The 16,605-nt window shown below is 44.3% G+C and overlaps 1 protein-coding gene across 3 annotated transcripts in view; it reads left to right on the forward strand.

The window, feature by feature from the left end:
- The first annotated feature begins 10,547 nt into the window (after positions 1–10,547).
- The window catches only part of LOC136002273 (phospholipid-transporting ATPase FetA-like), a 77,334-nt gene continuing 71,276 nt past the window's right edge, over positions 10,548–16,605 (forward strand). For 2 of the 3 annotated variants that reach the window (XM_065657172.1, XM_065657174.1), the window contains exon 1: positions 11,009–11,245. The gene's annotated coding sequence lies outside the window, so the exon portion shown is untranslated. Of the gene's footprint in view, positions 10,751–11,008; positions 11,246–16,605 lie in introns of those variants that run through there. The other variant, XM_065657173.1, reaches the window with a different exon arrangement.

Genomic DNA, 16,605 nt, shown 5'->3' on the forward strand with positions numbered 1-16,605 from the left:
CTTACTGCACTTTGGCTTTGGTTCCAGTTGTTATCTTATTCATGACCTACACATAGTTTAGCATTACTGAAAGTAACTATTCCAGGCTTAAGAAAAACATAGCTGGAAGGAAGACAACAGTGAAGTAGGCTAATTTGCTGATGTCAAAGTAAATCATACTGGTTTTTTAGTGAATATGAATCTCTTCAAGTCAGCCTGAAAACCTGCTTCCAGTTTCACAGGGGACAGTTTATCATCATAGGGCAAGACAGATCGCCAGGGCACAACCGGTCCATTGGCTGTCGGCTTTAGGCGCTCGCATGGCGGTGTTTAGTGTGGATAGCCATGAATGTTTGCATGTGCTCAGCACTGGCTCCAGGAGGAGCAGGGTAAGGTTCTTGCATGTGTGTAAACTGACATAGAGGTGATGGTGAATAGCCACCTGAGTCCCAGAGACTCATACGGTAGGAAAACTCAAATAGGTGATTTCTGCTTTGCTGTCTGTACCTTTGTGTATATTTAAGTATATTTATATGTATTTAAAAATGTATTCCCACCTCAAAAGTTGAATTATGTCATTTTAGCCATGCTTCCAATGCCATACCCCAAGCAGGAGCACTAAAAGGAGAAAACACAAGTAGGTCACAGTGCATTAAAGACTTCACTTTTCCCTATATATTCCAGTGATGGACAGCAGTGTGAGATGCTTAAGCTGAGGGTTGGGCAATACTGTGGTGGATCCAAGGTCAAAGCTGGGCGCATGCCCTGTAGGCAAGGCCGATAACTATGATCCATAGATAAAGACTCCTTTTCCTTTTCCTGGACTCACTCCAGGGGCTCGTGCAGCCCCCTGCCTGCCTCCTTAGGTTGTTCAGTGTTATGCTTTCATCCATGCCTTCCTTCGTCCACCATTGTTCATGTGATCTTGAGTTTCCTGGGACTTGCAGCTACTGCAGGTTGCCATTCCAGTGGCTGTCTATCTAAATTACCTACTAAATGTTAAGACCTCCGCTTTCTTTCCCCTGCCCTTTGGTAAGAGCTGTTGTGAACAATTTATACTGTTTTTGTCGTCAGGAACATTGCCTGTGCTTTCCCCACCTGCCATTTCACTTCTTGGACAAATAAGATTTAGTTTACTTTTCCACATTAAATCTACAGCTTTGGCTTTACGGCAGTACAAAAGATATTGATACAGGTGTGAGGGAAGTGAGAACAGTGTTTTTGCTTAATTTATGCTTGTTTGCAACAGAGTGCTGTCTTCCATCTCAATTAGGATTGCTCTCCCTGCTATTCTCTTCTAGACCTCTCCACTCTCGGTGCAGTGTCCTTGTAGATTCTGGAAAAATTGTCTCTGTCTCAGAGTGTTTCTTTGCAAGGGCACTGGCTCTGCACTGGGTTAGGACGGCTGGAGTGACACCTACCTTGCACATCTCCTGATGGTTGCTCTCCCATAACAAAGCCATCCAAATTGCTGTGTACCTCCTCCTGAGTTGCTGTAGCTTGTAGGAACTGTCTTGTGAGCACGAACTGATATTGATGGTGATTTATGTTTATTTGCCGGGCTGCAAACCATGACTACTCTGATTAACATCTTCTCCAGCTGTGTCTGCTGCAAGATGAACCAATGCCCCAGCTGCTTGTATTAGACTTCCCAGGTATTTCACAGGAACCCTCAGGCTCCACTCATAGCAAACACAGGCATCTGCCTGTAAACGCGTCTAACTCACTGGTTTCCAGGGCTTTTTATTACCATTATATCCATCAAGCACTCAGTTTGTCTTTCAGTTTGGGTCTGACTCTAGGGCTGTTTCACTTTATCATAGTACGCTCCTACTAAATTTTTTCTTTTTTTTTCCCACATGTGAATCCTTTTTCTCCTGCTGCCCAGCCTTTTCAGGTCCTTAAGTGCATCCCTTCTTCCTTTGAAACTTCTCCATCGAACGTTGTAAGAGCCTTTGGGGAGGCCTCTTCTTGTTTCATTAACAAACAGAGGACTAGAAACACAAACCAAAAACCTGATCAAAATTGTAGGACACTTGCAAGATGAGCTGCAGACTGAAACCAGCTTCCAAGAAATCATTAATTCAAAAACTTTCCACCACACCAGATATTGATTAATGAAGCAATACACGCTTTGGTCTATTTAAATGTTGTGCCTTGATGGCGTGGTTGCCTCACATCACAAAGATGTTCAGGACTCTTGAGATATATATATATGTGACCCACAACTTTGCCATGTGCCAGAGAGGTTTCTCAGCTGCAGCTGGCCACCAGACACTTCTTTTGACTCTGTCTGCTTGGCAGAGATCATCATTCTCTGGACTGACACGACTGTTCCCTTCTGGTCAACCCTTGCTGCAAAGCTGTGCTGCAAGTGGGCTGGCCAGGCTAACGTGTGCTTTTCTTTATTTAGTTTAAGCCCCAAATTTCTTCTCAGTATTTTTCCTGGAGTAGTGTAAATAAGGTCTTCCCGTATATGCTCCACAAACTCACTTGGGACACTGCCTTTGCTGAACTGCTTTGTGTTTTGTAGTATTTTTTCTGCTATGGAGAAAATAGCTGTCTGACTGTAGGAAAAAATCCACGTTGATGCCTTTCTGGGCAGACATAACCTGTCAAGCAGATGTCATCCAAAGAAACACTCAGACCACTGTCCGAGCTGTTTATATCTTCATACCATGTTCCCCACCAAATCTAATCTAATCTTGCATTTTCTAGAAGAAATTACAACTTTCATTTACTGACACAAGGCATTTATTCTGTTCTGATTATGCCACCATTGCAAAGCTCTTTAACAACTATATGTATTTTCTAGTACTTTGCTTTATTCAAGGGAACTTGAAGAGATATTAGCAGTCCTTAGAAGACATTTCTTCTTCACCCAAGCCCTGCAAATATTAGCTGTCAAACTAGCCTAAGCAGTTAAATGGGCAGCTGTACACTTGGTATCAGCAGCCTAATTCGGAGCTGGGCAATAAGTAGAGCAGTGCAGAGCTTCACTTTTGAGATGTGCCACGTCTTGGCTGAGGAGTGCTTTGTCACTTACCAGGATCCAAGGCTACAGGAAAGTTCGAAAAGCAGATTTGGAAATAATGGAACACAACACAAAAAAGAAGCTAAAATAACAAAACACACCCTGAAGATTATGCTTAAGAATACAGTTTCTACCTGAAGTAGCTTCCATGTCTTTCTGTTATTTTGAGTTTGAAATGTGCTGTTATTATCTGAAGATTATCTATCTCCTTGTGGGGAAGAGGCACCAAAAAAAGGTAACACCATACCACACCAGAGGGCTATGTTTGTTTGTTTGTTTGTTTTGTTTTGTTTTTTCCACTTCCTTTTAAAGAAAACTCCTTAGAAAACTCTTTATTTCTCCTGACTAGGCATTTGGTGCGGCGCAGTACTGCTGAAACCTTACTTATTCCCTTTCGTCTCTCAGAGTCTTTGATTAAGTTTTCTGTTGTGTTCCTTCATTAGCACATTCCTCGCTTCGGGCTGTGTGTCATTGCCTTCTGGAGATACACCGGTAAAACCTTGGCCACTCTATCAGAAACAGCAAGCGCCATCTCTTCTTATGGGGCCCACAGCTAATTTTACCCTGCAAGCAGCACATGAAAACCAAACATGGTATGACGAATTGTAACACTGGGAATAAGACATTTAATGTAAATACCTGCATCTCTTTCCATATATCTCCTTTATTTTAAAAGGATCTTCTGTAATACCACACCACACCCCAACAGGAGAAATTGCAACTATTACCCCCAAGTAAGAGCTATACCCACAGCATCCCTGTGGCTGTGTGCACTGCTGTGAGTGTTTCTCATTGACTTAGCTGCTGCTCCCTTCTGTCCCTGCCAAGTTCTCCTAAATTGTTGGGAGAAGAACATCCTTAACGCTGCCATCACATCTTGAGGCCCTGTGCATCCATCAGGTTATTCCTTCCTTTCATACAGCCACAGAGTGATTTATGTGCATAACTTCCATTTGAGTTAATGGCAATTCACTGCTTAAAGGCTGACTGTCCATGTGTGTGGAGATGAGAATAATGAAGGTCTTTGTTCTCATCCATGTAAGTGCAGAGGAACGTGCATTTCTGTTAAACACCTGGAGAACAGATAAAGGAACAATCTAATATAAAATAAAGTTGCACTGAATAAAAGTAAAGATTGACAGTTCCAGGACCCAGCATGCCTGTGCTGCGGCTGTGCTGGCACAGCATGGTTATATACGGCTTATTTACTGCCAACATGATGCTGCAATTGAAGTGCAAACTGTTGATAAAAATGTCAGGCAGTCTCCTTGGGGAAATTTCCAGGGACATCAGTGGTTTTGTGCCTATTTATGCCAGGTTGTATTAGCGCAGACATTTTAGACCTTTGGTTAATTAGCTAAAATCTGACGTTTCCAAGGGGAGCCAAACTCTCTCTTCTCAATACATTAGACTCCCTGGGCCCTCTTTTATAAGATGGTGATTTTTTTTTCTGACTTCACCCTGACCACAGTCCTTTGCCACCACGCAGAGGCTTCCTTATTTTTCTCAGAGCTCACAAAACTTGAGTTATGTCAGGTCAAGAAGTCATCCAGTCCCAGTCATCATCACTAGAATGACATATTACTACATACTCCTTTTCCCTTTTGAGACTGTGCCCCTACAGAATGGTGGTGCTGCTGCACACCGCTAAAGCAAACACTGGCTGGTTGCCTCTGAGATCCCATGACCTCTCTGAAGTTGGCCATTTTATCACCACCTAACCAGCAAAAGCTATAATAATATAATAAGGAGATAATGCAGAAAATACTACTAGGAAATATATGAAAGGTCATTGATACTAGGGAGAATTTCATGGAAGGCAGCACGTTGCCTCTGTATTTTTCTGGGCAGGATAGATGTGATTGTAACCTGAAAAAGAGACAGTACAGATACACGTGCACATGGTGTATTTAATCTGGAATGATGGTTGAAGTGTCTATGTGCATAATGGGTATGACATGATATTTAAAGGAATCTTCTCCGAATGCCACCGAATTTTTCATGTGAAGGGTAATCGACTGTCAGAGCAACATATAATGCAAACCATGAGGGGCTTAAAGAAAGAAATCCCAGATGTGATGCTGCAGAAAACGCAGAAGCAATCTGCTCCCTGCAGATCCAGGGATCTCCCATCCTCTCCACAGCTGCTTAGTGCAGAAAACTGTGGAAGTGGCAATGGGGACAGGGCTGCATTGCCGCAGTATGAAACAGCCTGTCCAGCGTGATGGACACTGCTCCTCAGCGTTCCCTGCAGTTACCATCTACAAAACTGAAAGGCAGATCCGTTGCAGCCCTGTCCTCCTTCACCCGCCAAGATCTCCCAGCACATCTCTTAGGCTCTGGTGCTTGCTCTCCCATGGCATCGGAGTTTACAGAGAGAGCACACAGGCTAAGCACAACTGGGATTAGAGCATCTCCAGGAGACTACAGGAGATTAAACATTCTACAGCCATTATACTCCCCTTCAGGTGATGTTCTACCATGCCAAAAATGTCATTTCTCCCATGAGTGCAGCCCATTTTTCCCATATGCACAGCTCGTGGGAAGACTCTGTAAAATGTCAAGGCTTTTTGTTGGCTCTGCATGGGTTGGATTTCCGCTGTGTGTTCAATCATAGGGTCCCACTGAGGGGTATCCTAATTCCTCAGTGGTATGAGCTGGGCTTTTTGATGTCTGTCTGGGGAGTGTGTGTGTGACAGTGTTTGAAGTGTCACCAGACACAGCATATGTGTTTGTGGCAGCTACTGCCTTGCAAATAACAGCAGGAGGTCTTGTGTAATACCCGTGTTACAAAGGGCACTTTAGTTGGAGGCTCTAACAAGCTGGGCCGTTGCTTTGCCGTCAGCTATTGATTTTTTCTATTCACATAGGCATGATTAGCTTTTAACAAGCCCTCCTAAGCATCCCCCCGAGATTCCACTTTGTTCACTGACAATGATTAGGAAATATGTGCTAAAAGCAGTGTGGACACATCTGGGGTTTGCTGCAGTGGCTGATTAATCCCTGTGTTTCCCTGTGCAGCTGGGCACGTGCAATGTCATAGGCAAATAAAGAGACATAGACTTATAGTCCAAGAACGTAATCCTGAGACAGGTGGATCTCCATCGGCTCCCACCGATTTCTGTGTCCATCAAATCACCTAATTTGTCATGGGATCACTGCAAACATTTCAGGTACCTGGGAGAATTCTCCCCCGGCAACAGCCCCTTCCCTACCAGATCCATGAAATTTTTGCCCAGAGAAGAGTTTGTAAACCCAAGATCCCAAATCTGGTGGCAACTGGACCTCAGAGACGAGATGATCATGGGTCTCATTCCCTGCAGAACTGAACTCAGTTTTATCTCCACTTCAGTGTAAACTGAACAGCTGAATCCAGATGAAAGCTCTTTGACCAAAAGATTTTCAGTTCTGCTCTGTCTCTTATGGGCTGCAAATGGGATGATTGAGAGAGACTATTTTAATTTCTGTTTTAAAATGCCAGGAGGTATCACATTTGCAGGTGTTGGTGCCAGGAAGATGAGAACGATAGTCACCAGAGCAAGCTGCTTCTTTTTTTTTAAAGGCAAGAGGCTGTGCCTTTGTGGATTTCTTGTGATATTCCCCAGCTGATCATTGTTTCTTAAGGGCCTGGAGTACTGGGCAAGGGGGTCTGATGGAGAAGGGGAATTTCTAGCCATGCACCCTCCCTTCCCTGCTGCAGGTAAGTGGCACTCCACTGAATCCTGACCAGCGTGAGTCATGTCATTCTGCACACACCCACTGAAACTATTTTCTGACCATTTCCATTTGGCACGTACCTTACAGCACTGTGTCAGCTCTCAGCTGCTGGAGTTAAGGAGTTAGGCATGGGAATATTTCTGCATGAACCTGCAGTGCTGAAGCAGCACACTTCAGTTCAGATCACACCCAGGGAGAAGGATGCATACGGGTAGAAATCCAGAGTGCCCCTTCAAATTGAGTTACGCTGGATTTCTACCAGTTTATCGGTTTCTTGGAGGAGCAGTTAAATTAATTTGGCTGTGTAGGTCCTAACAGTCAAGGACAGCCCTAGAGCAACTGGTGGCTTTGTGACATTGCCTTCCTGTGTCCATTTCATTTTCCTCTCACAGTCTGATCATGATAACAGGAACATGCAGGATTTCTTTTTCCTTTCCTCTGCAGCATCATGGTGTGCTTTCTGCTGCCAGTCGGAGTTTCACCTGCCACATCCTCCACAGGGATCAAGGACACTGTCAGTGTACTTCAACTTTCCTCACCTGTGAAACAGCATATTTTGGGATCTTCTGTCTTTCATTATTCACTCTATGATTGTGCTGGTGTTTCCTGGACTACAGCAATTTGCAACTTGGATGTTCCTCCTATGCCATGTTTTTTAAACAGCTCTGTCATATTCAAGGGGTGGGCATAAATGTCCTGGTTTTTTCCTTTCAGTCCTGCATTTTTTATGAAACCTACACTTACTTTCGACAGCAAGAGGATGCAGAAAGTCTCTCATAGCAAGGGCAGTTCAGACAAGAGGCCCATCCGACCCGTTGTAGCCATTGCAGGTGCTCGTAACAACAGATGTGTGAGTGGTCCCCAAAGTGAAGTGTACTCCTTACCCTTCCCCTACGCAAGAAGTTCCTTGCTGGCCAGGACTTGTTAGGAAAAGGGAGGAAAGATGGGATGAGGAAATTATAGGCTGTGGGAGGAGGTTTGGTCATCTAAGGCTGACCCTTAGGGGGTTGTGATGAAACCCTTCAGCACCACGCAGAAAGGCTTTTCTGGAACTGTGACTCCCATGGTTAGTATGAGCAATGTGCTCCTATTGTTTTGGGACCTGAAGATGAGGCTGCTTGGGTGGAAAAGATCCCTGGACATTGCGCTGGTTCTGGGCGTGGGATGAGCCCAACCTGGCTCAATCAGCCACAGCCACTTCTCTGCAGCGAGATGCACAAGTCATGGTAGAGCAGGTCAAGCTTCAAACCCTGCAGCTCAGGAATTGCAGACTGCAGTTACAAGACAGTGAGGGAAAAGAGTTATCATCAGGGCTCATTTAGAACTATATAGGGTAGCTGGGAAAGCATCTGGGTTGACAGCAATTTTTAAAATAGCATTGACACAGGGAGGGCTTCTTGCAAGGACTGGCATGTAGTTTAGGTCTGTGCTGTGGGATGCTCCAGGTTGTGTTTCTCTGTTTTTCTACTGTCCTCTAGCTATCATCTCCAGTTACTTGGGGTCATATTAAGCCATTCAAAGCCTTACAAGATCACTGAGTATGTTGGGGTTCTGTGTGCTCCAAAGAGTGTCCTCTGCTGTCTCAGGTTTGCTGTTTGGAGGGAGAGCAAATCTGGTCTGGAAGGTGGGCTGAGGGCATCCCTTAAACATCAGTGTCAGTAAGTCTTTGGTTTTGCCTCTTGATCATAGTTGAAATGCAGCACAGGCTGAATGACTGGAAATTGTTTTCCCAGATACAGTCCTAGGATAAGGTCTTAATGGCATAAATTTAAATCCATCCCACTCTATGCTGGCACTCTGTGACTAGTGGGCAGTTGGGAAAGTGGAGGATTCAAACGTGAAGCACCATGGTTTGAAGGTAGCCACCTGGCCAGGAAAACTGCTCATTTACTGGAAAGGTGACAGACCAAACTTCTTCCCACTGCATCTCTACCCAACCCATGCTGGCTGCAGTGGGAGCTAAGACACCATGTACGTGTACACCCTTTATACAGGCACTGGAATTTAGACAACTGACATTGCAGGCTGCAGCCATCCCTGATGCATTCAGAAATTTACAAAGGAGGATGTGAATGGTGTGGTTATGCGGAAGATGCTACCCAGGGACCAAAGTGCAAGGCAAGGACAAGAGACCTCAGAGTTGAGTTCATAACACTGAGTCACTACTGTTCTGAGTGCTTCCACGTGTGCTGAGCTTCCCTACACGAGCAGGTTCCTGAAGTCCGTGGGGAAGGCATAGCTGAGGGAAAAAGTGATTGTCAACCTGTGTGAGGTGGATTTAAGTGCCAAGAAAACTCATTAACAGAACAGCCTATCAAATTTTTAGCTGTTTTAAAGTCTAAACAAGCCTCAAGGCCAGCCGGTTTTATGGCTGGGTCCACTCTCATGATAAAGGAAGGAGATAAACCTAACTCTAGAAAAGAAGAAATGACTGTGGCCAAGGTGAAAGTGGTAAGGAGCAAGCATAAAGAGAGCAGCAAAGAAAGTGGGAGTAGTGTGGAATGAATTGTCATTAGCTAACATATTAAAACGGGGGAGGGAAAGCAGAAGAAAGTTCTAAGAAGGAGGAAAACTCCAGAAGGAAGCAAGAACAAGGGGTTCTCCAAATATGTGGAAGGACCAAAATTAATCCAGATCCTTGGTTGTAAGAAAAGACGTGGTATTTGTGGCTGTTGATGTGAGATGGGGTGTGGGTGGTGAGAACATGAGAAATGGCTGGTGCAGGGGAAATTCCTTCTCAAGCTAGAGGTTTTTCAGTTCAAAATAATCCGAAAATCACCTGGGTCTTGAAGAGGTTAGTCCTAAATGCCAAGTCCCACGTTGGCGGTTCGTATGGATACTTTGTCTTGGAATTAGGAAGCCAATTCGATGAATGATGTCTCAGATAGGTGCAGCTTGGAAGAATAACCCTGAAGTCATTGCAAAGGGACATAGGCTCTTGTTCTTCTTTCAGAAATTGCTCATAGTTCTGTAGGGTCGTCTTCATCGCCACTCTGCACTTGAAGCTTCATGACCACTGCAGTACTGCTGTTGCAGCATCCAGGGTCCTCCATAGCTTTTCTCTTGACAGAACTTCAGAAAATTTCACCTTCTAGAAAATACTCTCTGGCAAAGCCTTGACTCTCGTGTTACTATAATTAAACAGCTGATTAATGCATTCAATTGTTTGTGGGTAGGTTTGAAATTAATTCTAACAGTGTTCACATAAATCCAGTGGGAAAACACAGAAGATGAAGGAAAAAACAGAGATAAATACACATAGAAATCTTTCATGTTAAACTTTCTGTTGCTGTCTGCAATGAATTGGCATGTTCCTGTCAGGGATTACTTTCAACGCGACTTGGGAAAAGAACATGGTGATCTTAGAGTAACTGCATTTCACAGGTATAGGGAAGCAGAAGCGGGATTAAAGTTGCAGGTGGCCCAGTTTTAGTCTTGTAGTGCACCTGGTAGGTAAAATGACAGGTGACTGGCACATAGGAGGGCTCTGTATTGTGAAGGATCCAACAATGTGGGGGCAAAAAAAAGTGAACGTTCAGTTGGTTGATGGTGGGAGAAGGAGCGGGAAGGTCAGGAGGCTCATGAGAGTGTGAGGGGGTTTTGGGGAGCAAGGGTCCCCTGGCCAGCGGTGAGGCCAGGCAGGTGCCCCAGCGGCCGAGGGGCGGTCACGGCCTCGGGGATGAGCAAGGCCGGACGTTTCGGCGCCGAAGTGATCCTCTGGCTGGCTGGAGGAAGCTCAGTGGTTGCGTTATGCAATTGTGCTCTACGAGGCTTTTCTCTGCAGGGTTTTTGCTACTCACAACTGTTGGAAAGCGGGTGAAGTGCTGCCTCGGCATCAGCTTGCAGGACGGCGTCTCTGCGTTTAAGGAGTCCTGACTGACTCCAGAATGGTGGTCACAGAGAGGGGCTGCTGCCGAGAAATGGATCGCTTGCTAAGTTCATCCTTTCTTAAAGCAATTTGATATGTTGGACTCTTTTACTCCCTTGGTTTCCTTTTGAAAGTTTCTGCGTCAGCAGGAGGTAGGTAAGGTGAGCAGCAGTTGCCTCTGGAATTAATTGGGGTGCCCCAATCCTAGGTGCTCTGCTTTTCTGCTTTACTCTTTCACAGCTTGTTGTGCTGAAGCAGTTTATTTTTAAGGGAGCTACTACACTCTCGCTATCTACAGGAAACAGAATTTAAAAAAAAAAAAAAAAAAAAAAGGAAGAATTTGGCCACGAGCCAAACCCAGTGACTGAAGTAAGAAGTAGGGAACTTGGAGTAAGTTTAGTTACCAGGACATTGCATGGCAGAGCGGGTGCGCAGTGGATTTTAAGGGGCTCGGAGACAAGCACGCGATGCCCATTGCACAGCGCAAAGAAGCTTTGCTTTCTTAGATGAAGGTCTTGGCACCGCGACTACAAGTGAAGCTGTTGGCTTGGGGAGGGAATAAAGCTGCGTGTAAATGAGAAGAGAGGAGTGTACCGGAGTGCTATGGAGGGCAGCAACTTTGTTGTGATTTTTACAAGCCTTCAAGGGTAAGACACAACGCTTTTCTTCTGCCTGCTTGTTTTCTCTCTCAGTTTTTGGGGCCAGAAAGCTTGCTTTTTTTTCCCGACCTGCGAGTTTTGCGAAGCTTGATTGAAGCTGTTGGGGCTGAGCTTTTTTTTCTGCGGGCGAGCTGATAGACTTCTGGGTGGAGTGAGCTGAGCTGTGCACGATTTCAAGCAGCAGCAGCTGCCCGGGGAAGCTGCTATTGTTTGCATTGTTTCGGAGGGAGCAGACTGCAGCCTGCATTTCTGTTTGGGAGCTCTCTCTGCCTCAGCTGTTGATCAGTAACTTGAGCATTGCAACTAACCTACCCAAAGGAGCTGAATGCAAATTTTTTTGCCTGCCATTCTGGTGTCAGTTTAAAGAGTGTTTTAATGAAGACAGATGGAAGATATCGGATCATTACTTTAAAACGTGGCAGATAACAGACTGAGTCTGTTTCCCAGCAATTATAGCTAATTGCATTGGCACATTTGAGTGTAGGGGGTAGGAGCACACAGTTCCATGGGTTTCTGTACGTATGGCTTGGAACAGCACCAAAAAAATAGCTGGAGGGCTAGCTCACCTCATCCAGGATACCTCTTCAGGTATTTAAAAAGTTAAGGAAGTTTCAGCGATACTTTCAAACCTCTTGCACTGAGCTAGTAGATTTAAACCAGAGTCACCACTCCTTTTATAAACCCTGATGCCAAGGGTGACCATTTATAGCTTTTTGAACTTATTCTAGATTGAATTCAGAGAAATCTGATTTCAGCCCCAAGATTAAAAACACGACTTTTGGTTGTCCATCTGGCAGCTTACTTTCCGTGTTTCCGATTTGCAAGTCAGGGAGTGGTACAACACATGCTGCTCCTTGTTTTGCCCTTGAGGTGTTTGAACACCAGAGGATGTAAGGAGGAGTGGAGAAATACAAATGCTAATGTATTTCAATGTTAAAAGATTATTAGTACTAATTATTTCTAATGGCTGAAATTTTTGTGTTTGCTTTTGATAGGAGAAAGCAAATGCATTGTACTCTTTGGAACCAAAATTTGAACAATTTGACTGAAACTGTTAATATACCAGAAGTTTAAAGGGGTCCCTTTGCAAACATGACTTTGCATGGCACATCACAAGGTCAGTCCACGCCAGGGGTGCCAGGCCTTTACATTGCTCTCCCTGGGGCATTAGCAAACGTTGCACCATCTCTGATGTCCTCTGCGATACCTGGGAGTGAACACAACGCTCCTGCTTTAGCACCTGACTTTGTGCACCCCCTTAGCAGGCTTGCAACTAAGGCATGGAGAAAACAGTTTGGAGACCTAATGTATTTTAAGCCTTTAATATTTCTCAGTTGTGCCTCCAAATCCAGTTTAAAGCGATACGTGCTCAAAATCTGGGGACTTAGATTTGGTTCATCTTGTGGTATTTAACAGCATTACTCCACCAAGACCACTAGGCAGTACGGACGGTCTTGAACCTTGTCTGTCACAACGCCCAGTGCTTGGAATCTGCTTTCTAACATATTGAGCTATTGGTTGGATATGTAGTACTTTAGCATGGAAAAAAAAAAGTTCTAAGACCTGTGGGTATTTGTGATTATTACATCAGCTGAACAGGGATTTAAAAAAAAAAAAAAATTAACTCATAAATCTTGCTCCGGTACAAAAACTGACCTGACATGGAAAGGTGGTGAGTGGAGGCATGGTCTGCTTTCTGAATTTTTACCTGGACAGGGTTATTTAAGCTTTTTAGGGTGTATACATACTGCACTATGTTTGGTGGCAAAACTGACTAGAGAAATCTTGTTCTCCTGCCTAATCCTCCTGGACTCTGGGTACTTGCTCCTAATATTACAGTGTAATTTGCTGCCCCCACAGATCTACTACAACCACTGCTTGGGCAGGAATTTTGGTCTGTACTGAATTACACCCCATGGTCTGGATTAAAATAACCCTTCCAAAAATGACTGTATTTAACATAGATCATTTCACAGAGTCTGGGAACAACATGATGGAAGCAGAAGCATCAAGTGTTTTCTAATTCATATTTATCACTGCATCTGATATATCGTGTAGCTACATCCACAGAAACAGGGCCAAGAAACTAACCATGTTTTCCATCTGCAACATTTGCTCTCCATTCACCCGAATTGTGCCATGTCTGTTCTCATTTTGCTACTCATCACCACCATGGTGGGAAGTGCCTCCTCCACCTCCAGTTTGCAATACAGCCCTTAGCAAGCCATGGCTTTGGATTAGGCTGTAATCTTTGCAAATTCCATGTGTCGTAGCTCATCGCAACCTGTCCCTCATGCAAGAGGAGCTTTGCAGTTTTGTTCTCAAGCCAAATCTGGCTCTTGTCCCTCTTAAATAAGGTGGAGCTTGGTTTGCAGGAAAGCATCCCTTCCCTATTCAAGAACCATCAAAGTAGCTTCTCACTGTGGATATTAAATAGCTCAGAGCCCATGATTAAACTGTCAGTAGCTATAAAGCAGGTGGATTGTCTTTGCAGAAGTATAAGCCATAGCTAGACAGTTTGTAGAGCACTGTAGGTACAAAAGCCTTCTATAGCGAGAAGGGATAATTTATTCATAGCTTATCCCCGCAAATCCCCATAAATGAGGAACTGGGAATCTGGGCTTTAAATATTTTTTGCTTTAGCCTTTGGAAATATGGGGAAGTAACATGTGTCCCTTTCTGCAGAGGAGCTGGACCTGTATGATTATTCAGATACTGTGAGCCCTCATTGATTCCTGAACAGCACAAGGTACTTGTAGTGAACACAAATGAAAACAACCAACCAACAACAACAAAACAAACACACGCCCCCACAAGAAAGCAACAACAACAACATCAAAACAAACAAACAAAAATAAAAACACAACAACAACAAAATGATCAAGTGGAAAATGGAACAACACAAAAAACCCAGAAGGGCTGACATGGGCTCTGGAAGGCAATTTGAGATTTAGGCAGTGCTTCACTTTGCCTCTGAAAATAGTTGGTGCCAGGGAAAATGAAGGCAAACAGGAAATTGCCTTTCTTCTGACTATAGGACGTTTTCATGTGTTTTATGGGTTTTCAGTTAATTCAGGAATAGGAGGCTGTGAAAGTGTCTTACCAACATATGAGAAGTACTTCATACCACATGAAAATGAGACGTGAGAGAGATCATTTTTTCCAGAAAGCTCAAAGGGAAATTAAAACCACAGCAGTGCATGTGAGCGATATGAGGCTGAAAACCCATTGTTACAATTTTGGAAGGGAAAGTGAATCTCAGATTTAAAAAACAGAGAGATACGTAAAGAAAACTGAACACGGACACAAATTTTGATTTAAAGTGGAATCTGTGAAAAAAAAAATACCCATAGTGAGGTTGTTGATACAGACGCAAAGATATTGGATCCTGCAAGGTAGGACTGAGAGTCCAAAATACCCCAAGAAAATGACCTGGGACTGAAAAAAAAAAAAGTTAAGGTCAGCCAAGAGACCACATCTGTGTGAAGTTGTGGTAACTGACACAAACAGGAGCAGAACCTGAGGGACCACCGAAAGGGACAACTCTACCATCATTTGCTTAGGTTTCTTTTCACACCTGCAGCTGATGGTCAATGAACTCTCAGACTGAAAAGAAACACCTGGAAGCGTGAAGGTGTCCTGGCACGAACAGGAGTGTGAGCAGACATGCACAGAAGCTGTAGCCAGCGTGAGAGAGGCTTGCTAGGTAAAGGAGTGTGAGGATTAGATGTGTGAGTCAATAACAAAGCAGCAAAGGAAGATATTTGCAATATTATGAAAATAAAGGGTATACCTTAATGCAATAGGGGAGTGTCAAGTCCTTAATGCCATCATGTGTGCCCATTGAATTCTGACACATTCTCAAATTACAGTGTGGTTTGGGCAAGCCAGGAACTGAGTTTTGCATGAAGAATCGGGTCAGCTTGGGAAGGATTCGTAACTTCTGGGCTTTAACTAAGTGAGCAGCTATGCTAAATCTGTGCAGTGGAAATGAGGTACCAGAGACGTAATTGCTGCAAATGGGTATGGCAAAGTTATCACCCACATCTGCCCTGAGAGACAAGGTTTTACAGAAATGGTGAGCCTGAAAAGACATTTGTGCTGGCCATGATGGTAGCTTAAATTTGCCACTGAGCAAAGATGTTCAATGAATGCAATCCTAACCAAATGCACTGGGAAGCTGAAGAGATTAAAAATGCCCTCCATGAGAAAGCAGTGTATTGTTGCAGTCTTGTTGTCATACTGCAGTCATGCCAGAAAACAGTGATTAAAGAATCACAGTAATTTAAAAAAGCCATGTGTCAAGGCTGAATGAAGTTTCAGGTTTTTCTTTGTGAGACAAGGATCTTAACTGTATTGTTTGTTGCATTTTATTACTGCTGTACAAAGGCTTATAACCTCCTCCTCCTCTCCTCTCCTCTCCTCTCCTCTCCTCTCCTCTCCTCTCCTCTCCTCTCCTCTCCTCTCCTCTCCTCTCCTCTCCTCTCCTCTCCTCTTTCTTCTATTTTCTCTTCTCTTCTCTTTCTCTTTTCTCTCTTTTCTCCCCCCCAAAGCTAAACATCCTTTTTTCCCCCTCTGCTGACATTATATGCCTTGTCAATTGAGTACAGAGCTGGAAGAGATTTGGTAGTTGCGGAGTCTTTCCAAAACGTTTGGCAAATACAGCAAAATCCAGAATTCAGCAGTATAGCCATATGGTGATTACAACCAACCAACCTTTTGCATCCTTATGCTGCAGTGGACAGTGTTTATCAGATCTGTGGCTCTTGGTGCTCTAGGAGATCTGAGGTCTTTACCTCTGGGTGTGTGGGAAGCTTGTCTCCCTCCTCCCACCAGTTCATGGCGAGCTCTCAGCCCTCATTAGGAGGCTTTTGTAAGACATAATAGTAATTCTAAAACGTGGAAGAAATTATGTTGAAAATAATAGACTGAGGTCAGTGAGGGATGGAAAGCAAGGCCGGTCAGCAGGGTTGAGAAAGCTTTAGGATGTGGCATTGAGTATTGTAACTTTAAGCAGTTTAGCTCCATGGACATTTTGGGCACAGGTGTTGCTCAAGCGTTTGTTCTGGTGGGCAGAAGCAAGTGGCTTTATGTGAGTGAATAGAAAAAGGATCACACTCAAGCACAGGGGACAGAGGGGCTCCCAAATGCTGCGAGGAGCCCCGTGCTGGGGCTGCGCTGTGCTCAGGGTGTGCAACAGTTGGCTGGCTGGCTGGCCTTTACCTGCTGCTGTTTGCCTTATCTCAGGCTTATTGAATTGCAGCTGCTAAATATAGCTTTGCTTCAGCATCTGGAACAGAGATCTGTGCAGAAATGTTCGACCTGTGCAATGATTGCAGAGTTTTCCT

This window comes from Caloenas nicobarica, chromosome Z (assembly GCF_036013445.1).
Source record: "Caloenas nicobarica isolate bCalNic1 chromosome Z, bCalNic1.hap1, whole genome shotgun sequence".
NCBI lineage: Eukaryota > Metazoa > Chordata > Aves > Columbiformes > Columbidae > Caloenas > Caloenas nicobarica.